This window comes from Aedes albopictus, chromosome 1, assembly GCF_035046485.1.
Source record: "Aedes albopictus strain Foshan chromosome 1, AalbF5, whole genome shotgun sequence".
NCBI lineage: Eukaryota > Metazoa > Arthropoda > Insecta > Diptera > Culicidae > Aedes > Aedes albopictus.
In genome coordinates, this window is record NC_085136.1 from 329,489,475 (window position 1) to 329,502,860 (window position 13,386).

Here is a 13,386-nt window from a genome sequence, read left to right on the forward strand (position 1 = left end):
CAAACATTGCATGTTGTTTTCGATTTTGCTGGGTATGTTCTATTTAAGTACACTTTGTTGGTTACCATACATGCTCAGTATGTTCTATATGTCATATTAGAGTAGCATTTGCAGTTTCTTGTTCAAGACTTGTTTTCAATCATGTTTAGACAAAACATAGTATGTTTCGTATGTTTATAATTAGTCAAATTTTGGTATTCTGCAGTATGATAGAGAACATGTGTAACATAAACCTCATTCATTTTTTTTGAACAGGAACATGCTACACTACCGATCATAGAAATGTAGAATCGATTTTTATTACCTACGTAAAAATATACTCGGAGCAGAATCTTAGTTATGAATACCTTCATAAAAAAATGACAGGAATATATTTTACCACAAAATATATGATTATCTATTCGGGCCGATTTTACGGAGCAAAATGCTCTTTGAGCCGCTTCAGTGTATAAACTGTGATAATTTTTTGATACTTGATATTTGTTGTGTTTCCAAATCGTGACAGATATCAAACCGTTCAAATGCCAAGGGAACGTCCATAAATTACGACACGCAAAAATCGACCATTTTCAACCCCCCTCCCCCCTATGTCACACTTTTTGTATTGGACCTCTGAAATTTTTGTATGGGTCGTCACACTTTGCTGAACCCCCCTCCCCCCTCAAAGCGTGACGTAATTTATGGACGTCCCCCAAATTAAACATGAGAACCAACAACAAACACAACAAAATTATCCACAAAAACAATATCAAGCCAATTTTGAATCATATCCCAAAACATGTATCATGCCATGTCACAGAGTGCCATTTTATTTTATTTCTAAATTATTAAATATTTATCAAATATTCTATTATGTTTCAATAATTTGTTATATGTATTTATAAACTTGACAAATTCTTGAGAAAAATAAAACATGTTTGAGTTTTTGTGTTAAAATAAGATGAATACTATATATTTATTTTGATGCAAAATTCTTCAAAAATACTGATTCATAAGGCGCATTAATTTTATCGGGGTACAATAGTCTATTTCACCGTAAAAGATGATTGGCATTAAAATTTATGATCACAGTAAGGCAGTTAGGCGTTAAAGTGGCTTGGTAGAATCATTAATGCATGCCGATTTTCGCAGTTGCCGATTTTTATTATTGACATTTTTAAACTTAATTATTTACAGCAATAAAACATCTTGATTGTCAAGGCACTGTTTTCCAGAATTTGTTGAAAATATATAATGGAAAACAAACTAAGATACATAATCAAGTACGCTCAGATTCATATAGAACATGAATATGACATCACAAAGATGTTGCGCAGGCTCCACCTTCTGCGCTTTTTCAGTCGTATAGCAGTCTGCAAATCGGTTTTATTGCTTCACACCAAAACTTCGTAACTGGTCATATTGGAGTCGAAATAATTTCTATAAGACATGTTGTGTTACTTGGGTTCCATCAAGGATTCCTCGTGGAATTTTTTCTAAGGTTCCTCCCGATATTTCTTTGATTTCTTCCGGATTCTACATTTTTACCGGGATTGCTTCATTTATTCCTCCATGGATTCTAGAGATATTTTCCGACCATTGGGATTTTTCCCAAGATTCCCTCATCAATTCCTTCTCGGGATTTCTTTGCGGATTTCTTCTACGTTTATTTTACAGATTATTTCCGGGACTGCATCAAGGATTTGTTCAGTATTCTCCTGGGTTCAGAGGTTTTGGAGATTTCTCCCGAGAGCCCTTTCAGCATTTTGTCATGTATACTCCTGAGATTCTGTCAAGGATTCCTCTACCTGGATTTCTTCAGAGATTCCTCCAGGGATTTTTTCATCGAATTATCCCAAGATTCTTCTATGAATTTCTTTTGGCAATTTTCTCCGGCGATTTCACCCGGGATTTTTTTATTCATCCTTGCCGGGTTTTCTTTAGAGATTTTCCCCGGGATTCCTTGTGAGAATTATTCGACCTTCTGGGGCATTTCCAGACATTCCATCAAGGATTCCTCTCGGGATTTCCTTAGGAATTTCTTCCGTGGTTTCTACCGGTATTCTTTCACGAATTATTCTGAGACTGCATCAGGGATTTCTTCAGGATTCTTCCTGGGTTTTCTTCAAGGATTTATTGAGTCATTTGTTCCGGGTTTCCATCATTGATTCCTCACGGGATTGCTTCAGTTTTCAGTTTTGGATTCCTCCCGAGATTCATACAGGGATTCTTTTACTTATAGATTCCAGGATTATTTCCGTAATTCCTTCATCGATGCCTCCCGGGACTCCCTCCGACATTTTTTCAGGTATTCCTGCCGAGCTTCATTTAGCAATTCCGTCTGAATATTTTCAGGGATTTCTCCAGACATTTTTTTCCGGGGTTCCTGTATTTATTTCTCATATTCCTCCCCTGGATTTCTGCAAACTCCTTCCATCTAAATGATGATGATGATGATGGTTTCCATTCATTGTAGCACGGTACTAAGCCCGATAGCAGTGGGCTGTCCATCCAATGTGATTTGATCAAGCAAAACATTATAATTATACAACCAAGATCATGCAATTATATATAGTGCAAGCACTTCACATTGGAGGATGCCCCAATGAATGTGAAAAAGAAGAAGCTGTCATTCTCCACATAAAAGTTATAATAAGAAGTTGGCATCTCCACTCTTCCCAACCATTATGTTTCGACTGACAGCTCTTATTTCCCTCCACTCCCAGAAATAGTTGTTTTATACCAAATGTTTTATGATATCAAAAAAATATCATATCATATTTTTCCCACATAACTTACCTATTTTTCTCGTTCATTCTTGCTAACATTGTTTATTCTGTAAAATAATTGTTTCTTTACCTAATTGATGAGAACCTATTTTGTTTGTTTTTTATGATAATTTATTTGGAGCAGGGAAAAGCCCCTGGGAGTGTAGCTTTTTTTGTTAATAATCCACTTCTCCCAAAGGCATAAAACCTGCTCTTCTTTTCAAAAATGATTATGCAAACTCCTTCCATCTAAAGTACCTTTTCTCAAACTTCTTTACCAACGCGTGTATTTCTTATGGGGCTGGTGGATCGCGATCCATAGTTTGAGAAAGGCTGCTCTAGGGATTCCTTCTGAGATTTCTTCAAATATTCTTTTCGGAATTTCTGCGGGAGTTTCTCACGGGATTCCTAAATGATTTTTTCTAGGGAACACTTCCAGATTTTTTAGGGATTCCTACCGGAATTCCTTCCGGCATGCTTTCAAGTATTACTCCCGATATTTGTCTCCTGCGATTTCTTCATTGATTCTTCTCAGATTTCCTACAAGGGTTTCTGTCAGGATTCTTTCAGGGATTTCTCCCAAGATTCTGACAAGGTAGCCGTCAACTTAAAAAAAAAATGATTTTTAATGATTTTTTAAAGGAATCCCTTCACTGGGATATCTTTCCGGATTTCTTCTGGATATTCTGGGCTGTGGGCTTCGTGGCCAAGCGGTTAGCGGCGTCAATCGTTTAAGTGTCTCGTGAGCCTCGGAGTGTGGCTTCGATTCCCGCTCCAGTCGGGGAAAGCATTCCGTCAAACGAAAAATTCTTCACTGAGCCACTGGGTGTTCAATTATAAGTTTTATCTTTTTCACTCGTTGAGAGTTGCCTTGCATCTACACGAATCAGATTGTATTGATAGTATAAAATTTGTGCTAATATTAGAGAAGCGAACTGTCAGACAGAAGAGGTACAAAACAAGCAAGAAGACAAAGAAGGCGCGGCGATTACTCTTTATCGCAAATGGTAATAGATAATGACATAATCTCGAATTTTTTTGTTGAAGAGAATATGATGCGTACTGGATGTACTGCGTGAATAATCCATCATTGTTAACCCAAAATCGAAACTGTTAGATGATAGATATTCAACAACGTTGTAGTGTTTACCGACTCGAAGTAACCACTCAAGAATCTAATATAGAATTTGAGAATATTATCCTACATAGAGGATTTTCTTTTTTGGATTTATACCATAGACTTCCAATTTTTCCTTTAAATCATGTTTATAACTAATGATAACAAATTCATATGAAGATTTAAATTGGGAGCCATCCTGGGCTTTAACGGGTTAACGGATATTGTTTTCGGTAAACTGCCGCAATTTTGCAAAGTGACGTAAGCGACATTGATAGTTTTGGCCCATTTTTTGGTTATTATGCATAAAACTCTTGATTATCCTCTAAGTTTCTTTCCATAAATGATAGATTACGACTAGATCTTGCATTTTAATACAGTAGGAACACCACAGTGTTATTTTTGCCCCAGATATTATATATAATGTACCAAAAAATATCGTAATTTTGAATGGCGCTTACGTCACTTTGCAGAATTACGGCAGTAAAGTTGCTCAGAAGGATGAAAGCTATCATATAGAAAACAATTCAGTTCGAAATTCGCACACTACGTAACAATAAGGCAAGCATATCCAACTCTTATATGACCCAATTCAGTCATACAAGAGTTGCATAAGCTTTTATAGAACATGTGTGCTACTAAGATATCCGAAGGCCGGCTCCAGAGTCACGTTAAAGGCTTTCTGCTTTTTGCTGAAGTTTCTTAGGGAATCCATTTAGATATTTGATCAGAAATTACTCAAACGTTGTGTTTAAACTCAAATTTCTTGGAAAATTTTTCGTCAATTCCTTCAAAAACTTCTATGGCATATTTTTGGGGAAAATGTATGTTGGACTACTTATCCAACGTGACTTGGGAAGGTATTCGGATCGCGTACTGGAAACTCTGGAAATCTATTGTTACCGTTTATTCCTTCTATTACTACGGCGGACACGCGTAAAAGGACTAGTCCTTTGCCTTCTCCAAACAAAGACTGCCTTCCTGCGCGTCTCGAGTGACTTTTATATCCCTGCTCACATGGTTTGGAGAAGGCAAGTGAATTGATATGTGGATGGTTCTTTAAACAGTGCTACTTGCTTAATTATAATCCCAACAATCGGCCATCCTGACCGTCATTCGGCCCGAATGACGTCCATACTTCTCTAGGGACATGTTTTTCATGTCTTTTCATCTGATCACAATAATCATCATTAGTATTTGCAATTTCAATAAACTGTTTCATATGGTGATTACATTTGTTGCGTCGATTTAATCCTTCGGTGAAACCTAATTTTCCCGAGTCCAAGTCGTAGTTTTTCCTTTTTACATTACAATAATGTGCCGAAAACTGTTTGGGTGTTTTCGAATACGTTCGAAATAACGACTTATTGTTTACAACTCCTTCAACAAATTTGTTTTGACCGAGATATTTGCTTGTTTTTATCTGAAATTCTTGCACATTTTTTCTAACTTTTTGACTTTTGAATCTACCTAAATTTCTTTTATCTGAATTAAATTGTGTATCACTAAATTTCAAACTAGGTTTTTCAATGTTGTTAAATTGTTCTCTTTTTATATTCTGACGTGATTGAATTTTTAATGTCGACGTATCTGCTTCTTTTACTTCGTGTTTATCTCTTGAAAAAGCTATCTTCCATTCAGATTCTACTATATTTGATATTTCTGATTTACTTTGGGATTTACTGTTACATTTCTTCAATAAACTGGCTTTTGCGAGCAAGTTATGCGAAAATGTCTTCAAAGCATCGATTTGAGTACACCACGTATTGGGATTATTTTCAATTAGCTCACACAATTTAGATTTTAAAGTATTTTGAATTTCTTTTGCATTACTAATAACAGCCTCCGTCATGATACTCAAACTAACATATTTCTCTTTTGCGAAAAACTTTGCTCCCTTCTCCGAAACACTAATCTCGCCATGAATGAGCAAATCTCTTCCCAGAATAACAACTTGTTTCATATCTTGTTCACCAAGTACATCAAATAATATCTGAATTGGAATGCCATCAATTTTTAAATCAACCATAACTGAGCCTAAAGTCCACATAAATCCGTTAAGGGTCATCAATTTCTTCTTATTATTATTATTTATGGTCAGACCTAGCCTCTCAACCCAATCTTGTCTCAATAACGACAGATCAGAGCCAGAGTCAAATAACGCATCTACAGGTATTGAATTCAACAAAATCGTAAAATGAGATCCTTTTGGTTGGTTAACTGAACCACTACAAATACCAACATGTTCATCGTTTAATCGCATAGAACAATTTGTTGCTATGTGCCCTGAATTTCCACAACAATAACAACTACCCAAATTGGAGATATGATTGGCTCCTACATAGGAGACAGGCTTTAGCCTACTATTAATCTGAGATTTCTGTTGTCTATTCAATGTACAGCTTATTCTATTAAACTTTGTGTCTTTAATTCTCTGATATATACGTAACTTTTCGCGAAATTCAGCAATCGAGTTCGCCCCATACAGCAGAAGCTTATCAGGTCCGTCATCATCAATTCCATTAATAGTGTGTGTTATAATTGATTCGAAATCCACATTCACCTTTGCCCCAATTTCTCTCATCACTAAAAAATATTCGAGAACATTTTCTCCCATTTTTTTCTTACGAGCTCTCAATCTCTCATGAATCATAGCACTATTTTCTCTGTACTCAAATTCTGCAATCAAGAAATCTCTGAGTGAATCCCAATTGCAAATGTGGTGAGCACCATTGAGTGCAATTTTTGCCAAGCCAAATAGCTTACGCTTGGCTACGACAAACTTGCGCATATCAGATAAACCGATTACTCGAGCCATCATCTCAAAATCATTAACCCATTTACGCACTGGATAAAGGTCGCTACCAGAAAATTCGCTGAAAGCAAACTCAACTTCACTTACCGTCATACTATTGTCAACGCGTTCGTGATGTTTTTTACGCATTGTACCAAAACACATATTTGGATTATCCCGAGCATCAGCACCTCTACCGGACGTCTCCGGTTCGTTCTCATCTGCACTGTCAAACATTTCACCACGCATACTGTTTAAAGCAAGAACTGGGGCGCTATTGGTGCCTCCATTCCGATCATTGCCGACACTACTGGCACCAAAAGTTCTTCTATTTTCCACATTAAAATTTAATATTTCACTTGCATTGCTTCTTGTTACATGGCGCACTCTATCTGTATTCTCGCCATTTAGCGAGCTATAACTTCGGTAAGGCCCTTGCCCTTCCTCTAGAGCGTTATTTAATCTAGAATTTTCAATTCTTAGATTAGTTATGATATTTTGCATGGACGTCACTTGGTCGGCCAAGTTCACAACACTCATGTTAGGGAGATTTACTCCATCAGGCATTGGAGTAAACGAATTTTCAGCCGGATGATGTATCGGTGCTCCATAGGTCATAACTGGTGGTGGAGCAGTGGAGTGTTGAAGAGAAATTAACGGAGAAGGTTGCCACAATTGTTGAGGAGAAAGATGTGCCCCGATATCATGTGGCAGTAAACTTGCCATCGTTTGTAAAAAAAAAAAACCGAGTCTGCAAACGTTCACAATAGTCCACGCACTTGAATAGAGCTTCGTACGGTTTGTATTCAATTAGTTTCGTTGCCCTTTCCCCACAACCGACTACTGTTGGCGCCAAACGATGTAGGCTGTTTTGAACTATTTGGCGCGCACTTTTGAATTCTGATTTTAGTGAGAGAAAAAAAACGCACCTTCGCGCGCTTTGGTAATGCTTTTGACGAAGCAGTTCACAAAATAATTCACTTTAATGCTAGAGTTTCAGTTCAGAATAAATTCAATTTGTCACTTATTACTAGATTTCGAGTTCAATTCCTTAATTTAAACTAATCACTAACTGTCTATTTACACTTTGCTTCACATATACTCAGTCCTTTCATGTCCCTCGACACACTCGCGATTCCGACACTTCCCGGACGAGCCCCCAAATTGTTGGACTACTTATCCAACGTGACTTGGGAAGGTATTCGGATCGCGTACTGGAAACTCTGGAAATCTATTGTTACCGTTTATTCCTTCTATTACTACGGCGGACACGCGTAAAAGGACTAGTCCTTTGCCTTCTCCAAACAAAGACTGCCTTCCTGCGCGTCTCGAGTGACTTTTATATCCCTGCTCACATGGTTTGGAGAAGGCAAGTGAATTGATATGTGGATGGTTCTTTAAACAGTGCTACTTGCTTAATTATAATCCCAACATGTATTACATTTTTTGGGAATTAATTCGGGATTTTTTTATGCATTTATTCGATTATTATTTTGAGAAATTTTCAGGCAATTTCATAGAGAACATCTTCCGAAATATCTTTGTTTTTCTTTTATTTTGCAAGAAAGGTGAGCTTCATCTTGTTTAACCCTTTGGAGCCGGAGGGGTCATATATAACCCCGGTGATGAAACCGACCCTAACAAACGTGTTCGAGGCCAGCGAGGTTGCGGCAGCAGTGGCGAAACAGTCCGGCTCCAAAAGGTTAAATGAACCTTAATGATCACTTTGCACTACTGTCTATGTCATTTTGTCTACATTTTGTATATTGCATTTTTATTCGTTGATGGAGTTTCGAGTCTTCGAAGAGAAAAAATAAATACCCACACGTTTGCTAACTGCCAGCTGAACGAACCATGCATTCATTGCACCAACCGAGAGTGAGCGTTCAATATTGTTTTCGTTAACGGTGGCAAAACCCAATATATCGGAAAAGCGGTGGGAGAATATTTTGGTGGGACAAAATTGTTGAGATGTGAATCTATTATGAGGCAACTCCAGTAACTTCTCTTTGATTCATTTATGCAGTTCAGTCGGGCATTCATTGAAAATTGCTCTGGCAATGTGTTATGAATTTCTTAGTTTTAAGTCCATCGGAAATTCCATTAGGAATTTACCCGGTAGTGCCTTTTCTGGATTTTTTTTGACAATCCCGCAGGAATTTTGATCGGTAATTAGCTTAGAAATTTCTTCAGTAAATCTTTTGGATACTGTCTATCATTGTACAACGAATCTCATTGACTCAACTAAACTAAGATAGTACCACTAAAATTCATTTTTATTTTGCAGCATTTGGTGGGGCAATGAGAGCGCAAGTCAGTCAGAAGCCGATTGTAAGGAAGGGTAATGGTCTTTGCTGACCACACAAACGCCATGGGATAGGAAAAGGGTATTTTGGTGTGGGATTAGGGTGTTGGTACAGACTTGACAATTTCAGTGCTATTCCGATGAAAAATAATTTTAAGGCTCAATAGTGAATCGCATACCTTCTAAAACCAAAAAACAAAAATCCACTGAATGACAAGCAATTCATAGAAAAATGAGCGTCTGATTGTTTGTCAGTTATAACAAACGGACACTCCTACTCTCTCCGTCTCACCAGCACCCCGAAGAAAATGTCCTTTCAGTTCCGGAAATAGATTATTCCCAATCAAGCCTTTAATCGAATTGTCCACGTGGTCTTGTAGTACCCCTACTAGGTAAGAATCAGTCATTGCCATACATACCAAATGCTAGACATGACCCCATGGATAACATTTGCATATGTAAAAGCTTTGCTGATGTGACTTTCCTATTAGGTAATTCTCTCATCTCATGTTTGTCTTCAATACCTTGTCAAACTTAGAATTGAAGTTTATGAACAACAATCAGGCCCGGATTAAGGATTGTGGGGGGCTCGGGGCCAGAGCGGATGTGGAGGCCCCTCAGAGGTACAAATGCCATGAGCAAATAAGCTTTTCTTTGTTTTTGTTAATGTTTAGCAAGCAAAATAATTTTTGTGGGGCCCCCTAAAATGTGGGGGCCCGAGGCCCTGGCCCTCCCGGCTCCCCTTAGATCCGGCCCTGACAACAGTGCATTACAAGGTTCAAATTCCCATAGAATGAGATCATTTATTTGCACTACAACACCATAGGAGATAGTATCACATTGGCTGATTACAGACCAATGCGAAACAAATTCTCTTTTCCCCCTATCCGCAACCTGGAACGCGCACTGTTGGATTTTGAAAGCCTCGGAGAATATTACAATCCTTTAATGGCATTTCCACACACTAACCCACATTGCCTCCAACTTGGAATTATATTTTCCCGTCGCATAAATGACTTCGACTATGCAGCAGCATGATCAATATAACTATATCAGATGACTTGAAGATCTGATTTTCATAGAACTGTTTGCCATTGCTTATACATTCAGCTATTCCAATCATTACTGCAAAGCACATCGGTCACATGACCAAAATTAAAGCTTCCTGGAAGATATAACCCAAGCCCAGGAACTAAGACAGTACCACTAAAATTGAATACAAAAACTGCAGAAATGTACTTTTGGAAGTCAATAGCTTCAGGAGCACAAGATATCACCGGAACTATAACATCAATGTCTAAGGAAGGTCAGGGACCGCGATTTCAATTCTAGTTTCAATTGATGAATGATAATTGTGCAGTCGTAGAGAAATAAAGTGTTTTACATAAAGTGTAATGTAAAACGTATTTGGTAGTGTAATCAATGTCAAAATAAACTGTGTTGATTTGTGAAATCATGAAAACTGTCAAAAACTCACCGAATGAGTAAAAACGCCAAAGGATTCCAAAGATACAGGCAGTCCACTCTAAATCGATCCAGAATAGTTATTTATGTAACGAGTTGCAAAAAATTGATTTTTTCTGCACGAGTCGTACATTTATCCAACGAGGCTTGTCGAGTTGGATAAATACGAAGAGTGCTGAAAAAAACGAGTTTTGCAACGAGTTCCATACAAAATTTTATGCAATGATTTTTTCATAATGCAACCCATTTTTTTTACAACTATTTTTTTATTATGCAACTCATTTCAGTTGCATAATGAGTCAGTTCGGAAAAAATGGCCATAATGATACAAAAATGAGTTATATAAAATGTGAATTATGATACTGAATTGCATAAAGTATTTTTCCAAATGTTTGCTTGACAATTTGTTAAAGATTCCAATCGGCAAATTTTTGTGGTGATTTCTTTTGATTTTTTTTCGGCAATTCCTTTGGAGTGCCTTTTGACAATTATTTGTTGAGTCCTTTGGAATTGCTTTGGGGAAATTTTCCGGTAAATTCTTTGGAAATTTCTCTGCCAATTCCTTTGCTAGTTTTATTCAGCAATTCCATTGCAAATACTTTCAGTTTTTTTTTTCATTTAAGTATTGCCCAAAATGGGTTGGATTTTGCAAAGTAAAAAACGGAATGAATTCCAGAAGGAATTTCCAAAGGAGTCATCGGAGAAATTTCTAAAAATGCTTGTGATGTTTGGAAAGGAATTGATCAAGGAATTTTCAAAGGAACTGCCAAAAGAAATTCAGAAGGAATTGTCGAAAAAATTACCAAATGGGTTGCCGACAAAACACCCAAAGAAATTGCTGAATGAAATCCCGTAGGTATTGTTCGTTTAATTTCTCAAACAATTGCCATAAGAACTTCCAAACAAAATATCGCAAGAGTTGAAAAAAAAATGCACAAATCAATTTTCATCATTATTGCCTATGAAGTTTTCAAAACTTTCAACAAAATGCCAATAATATTTTCAAAAGAGCTGCCGAAGCCGTTTCCAAAAAATTTGCCCAATGAAATTCCACTGATGTAGCCGCAAGAATTCCAGAGGCATTCCTGTAGGTATTCCTAAAAATGCCGAAGGAAATGTAAAAATAAATCTCTAGGGTACGAGCACCAGTTTTGGACAGTCTAAGGGATTTTTTTTTATAAAAAACTAGCTGTCCCGACAAACGTCGTTCTGCCTGCCTACTGTGTTTTTTTACTTGCAGCTCTGTAGAAAAATACCCCGGAAAATGGAATTTCAAACTTTTTCGCTTTCGATGCGTTCCCGGTCGATTTTCACAATTATTTTTTCGTACGAACACGTCGGAGCCCTGCACGAATGAAACACTGAAAGAATGGCGTAGATCCGTTGGCCCGTTCCCGAGCCTATTCGTGACATACAAACACCATTCCATTTTTATTTATATAGAAGATAGATAACCAATAAACCTATGAAAACTACCAATATGCCAAATAAAAGATTTCAATCTATAATTTGAAGGAAAATTGCAGGAATCAAGCTAATACTTGGGGGTCTCTAGTCAAACTAGTGGCTAAGGCTATGGATCGCTAATGCGGAGACGACGGGTTCGATCCCCGTTCGGGTCGGGAAAATTTTCTCGACTCCCTGAGCATAGTGTATCATTGTACTTGCCTCACAATATACAATTTCATGCAATGGCAGATAAAGAAAGCCCCTCAATTAATAACTGTGGAAGTGCTCAAAGAACACTAAGTTGAAGCGAGGCAGGCCGCGTCCCGAGCCCTAAAGAATAAGAAGAAGAAGTCAATACTTGATTTAAGGAGAAACTTCAGAGAGTACCAATATGGCTGCCACAATGGCCGACTTGCACCCCTACTCACGTTTTAAAAAGCACAAATCTTAAAAATTCGTAAACAAATGCGGTCGATTTTGAAAAGCTGCCTCTTTTTGCAAGTGAGCAAAGCCAGGATAATCAAGTGCGACTTGGTTCGATGCTTTGTTCGTCAGATTTGTGCCTCTAAAGTTTGTATGCAAAATTGCAATGGGCTTTCTTGATGTTTCACCTTAAAAGTGGCACTAGCCAAAATAGAAGCACAGCGTTAGTTTTGGCCATATTTTCAACTTTAGTTTCTATTAAAGCCAATCACGTGTATTCCTAATGAGAGTTGCCAAAATAGATGTATGGGAGCTGATTTATTAAGGTTTTTTTTTACCAAATTCCGCCAAGAAAAAAACAAACTAAATTCCAAAGACATTACCGAAAGAAGCTTGAAAATTTGCATCAGAATTTCCAAAAGATTCATCATTGAAATTGTTTATTTCTTGATGAATCCCTATCCAGATGGCGGCTTGGCTAGAGATTCTTTTCCGGAGGAGCCTTTCGTTTCATAGTTTCTAAGTGTTTTTTGTGTATTATACCGAGAGCTATTTCAGCAAGCATCCAGGTGATGTCGTCATAACAGGCTATTATTAGAAGAATCGAATGTCCGAATGTCTCAAAAATCAAAAGCCTCGAGTTTTGACACACTTGTATCAGATAAAATATCGATTTAATCCACTACAAAACGCACGTGCAGAAGAAAGAAACCAAAAACACCCTAGAGGCAGCAACCTGCTCCGATACGTTCAGCAAAATAAATACAATTAATAAAAATTAATCCCATTCACGTTTGGACATCAATCAGTCTACACAGTCCACACAGACTGATGACAATGAACAACGACCACTCAAAACGTTGTTGCAACAACAAAACCCCATCCCGAGAGACGGACGGCAGCCGAAATCGATACACCTCTTTCGGTGCTGGTGCGGTTTCCGATCGGCGCGGCGCGCCGGAGCTGGTGCGGACAGTTTTTGACTATTATTAGCAGCATTTTTTCGCTATTGGCCCCATCATCGGTCATAGTAGTCGGGTCCCCGCCGCCCGATCCCAAAGAGGAATGGAAGCGAAAGCATCGCCTC

General features: G+C 37.7%; 1 protein-coding gene across 7 annotated transcripts in view; it reads right to left on the reverse strand.

The window, feature by feature from the left end:
• Positions 1–13,386, reverse strand: part of LOC109414602 (segmentation protein cap'n'collar) — a 279,838-nt gene that overhangs the window by 167,986 nt on the left and 98,466 nt on the right. The gene's annotated exons all lie outside the window — the stretch shown is intronic.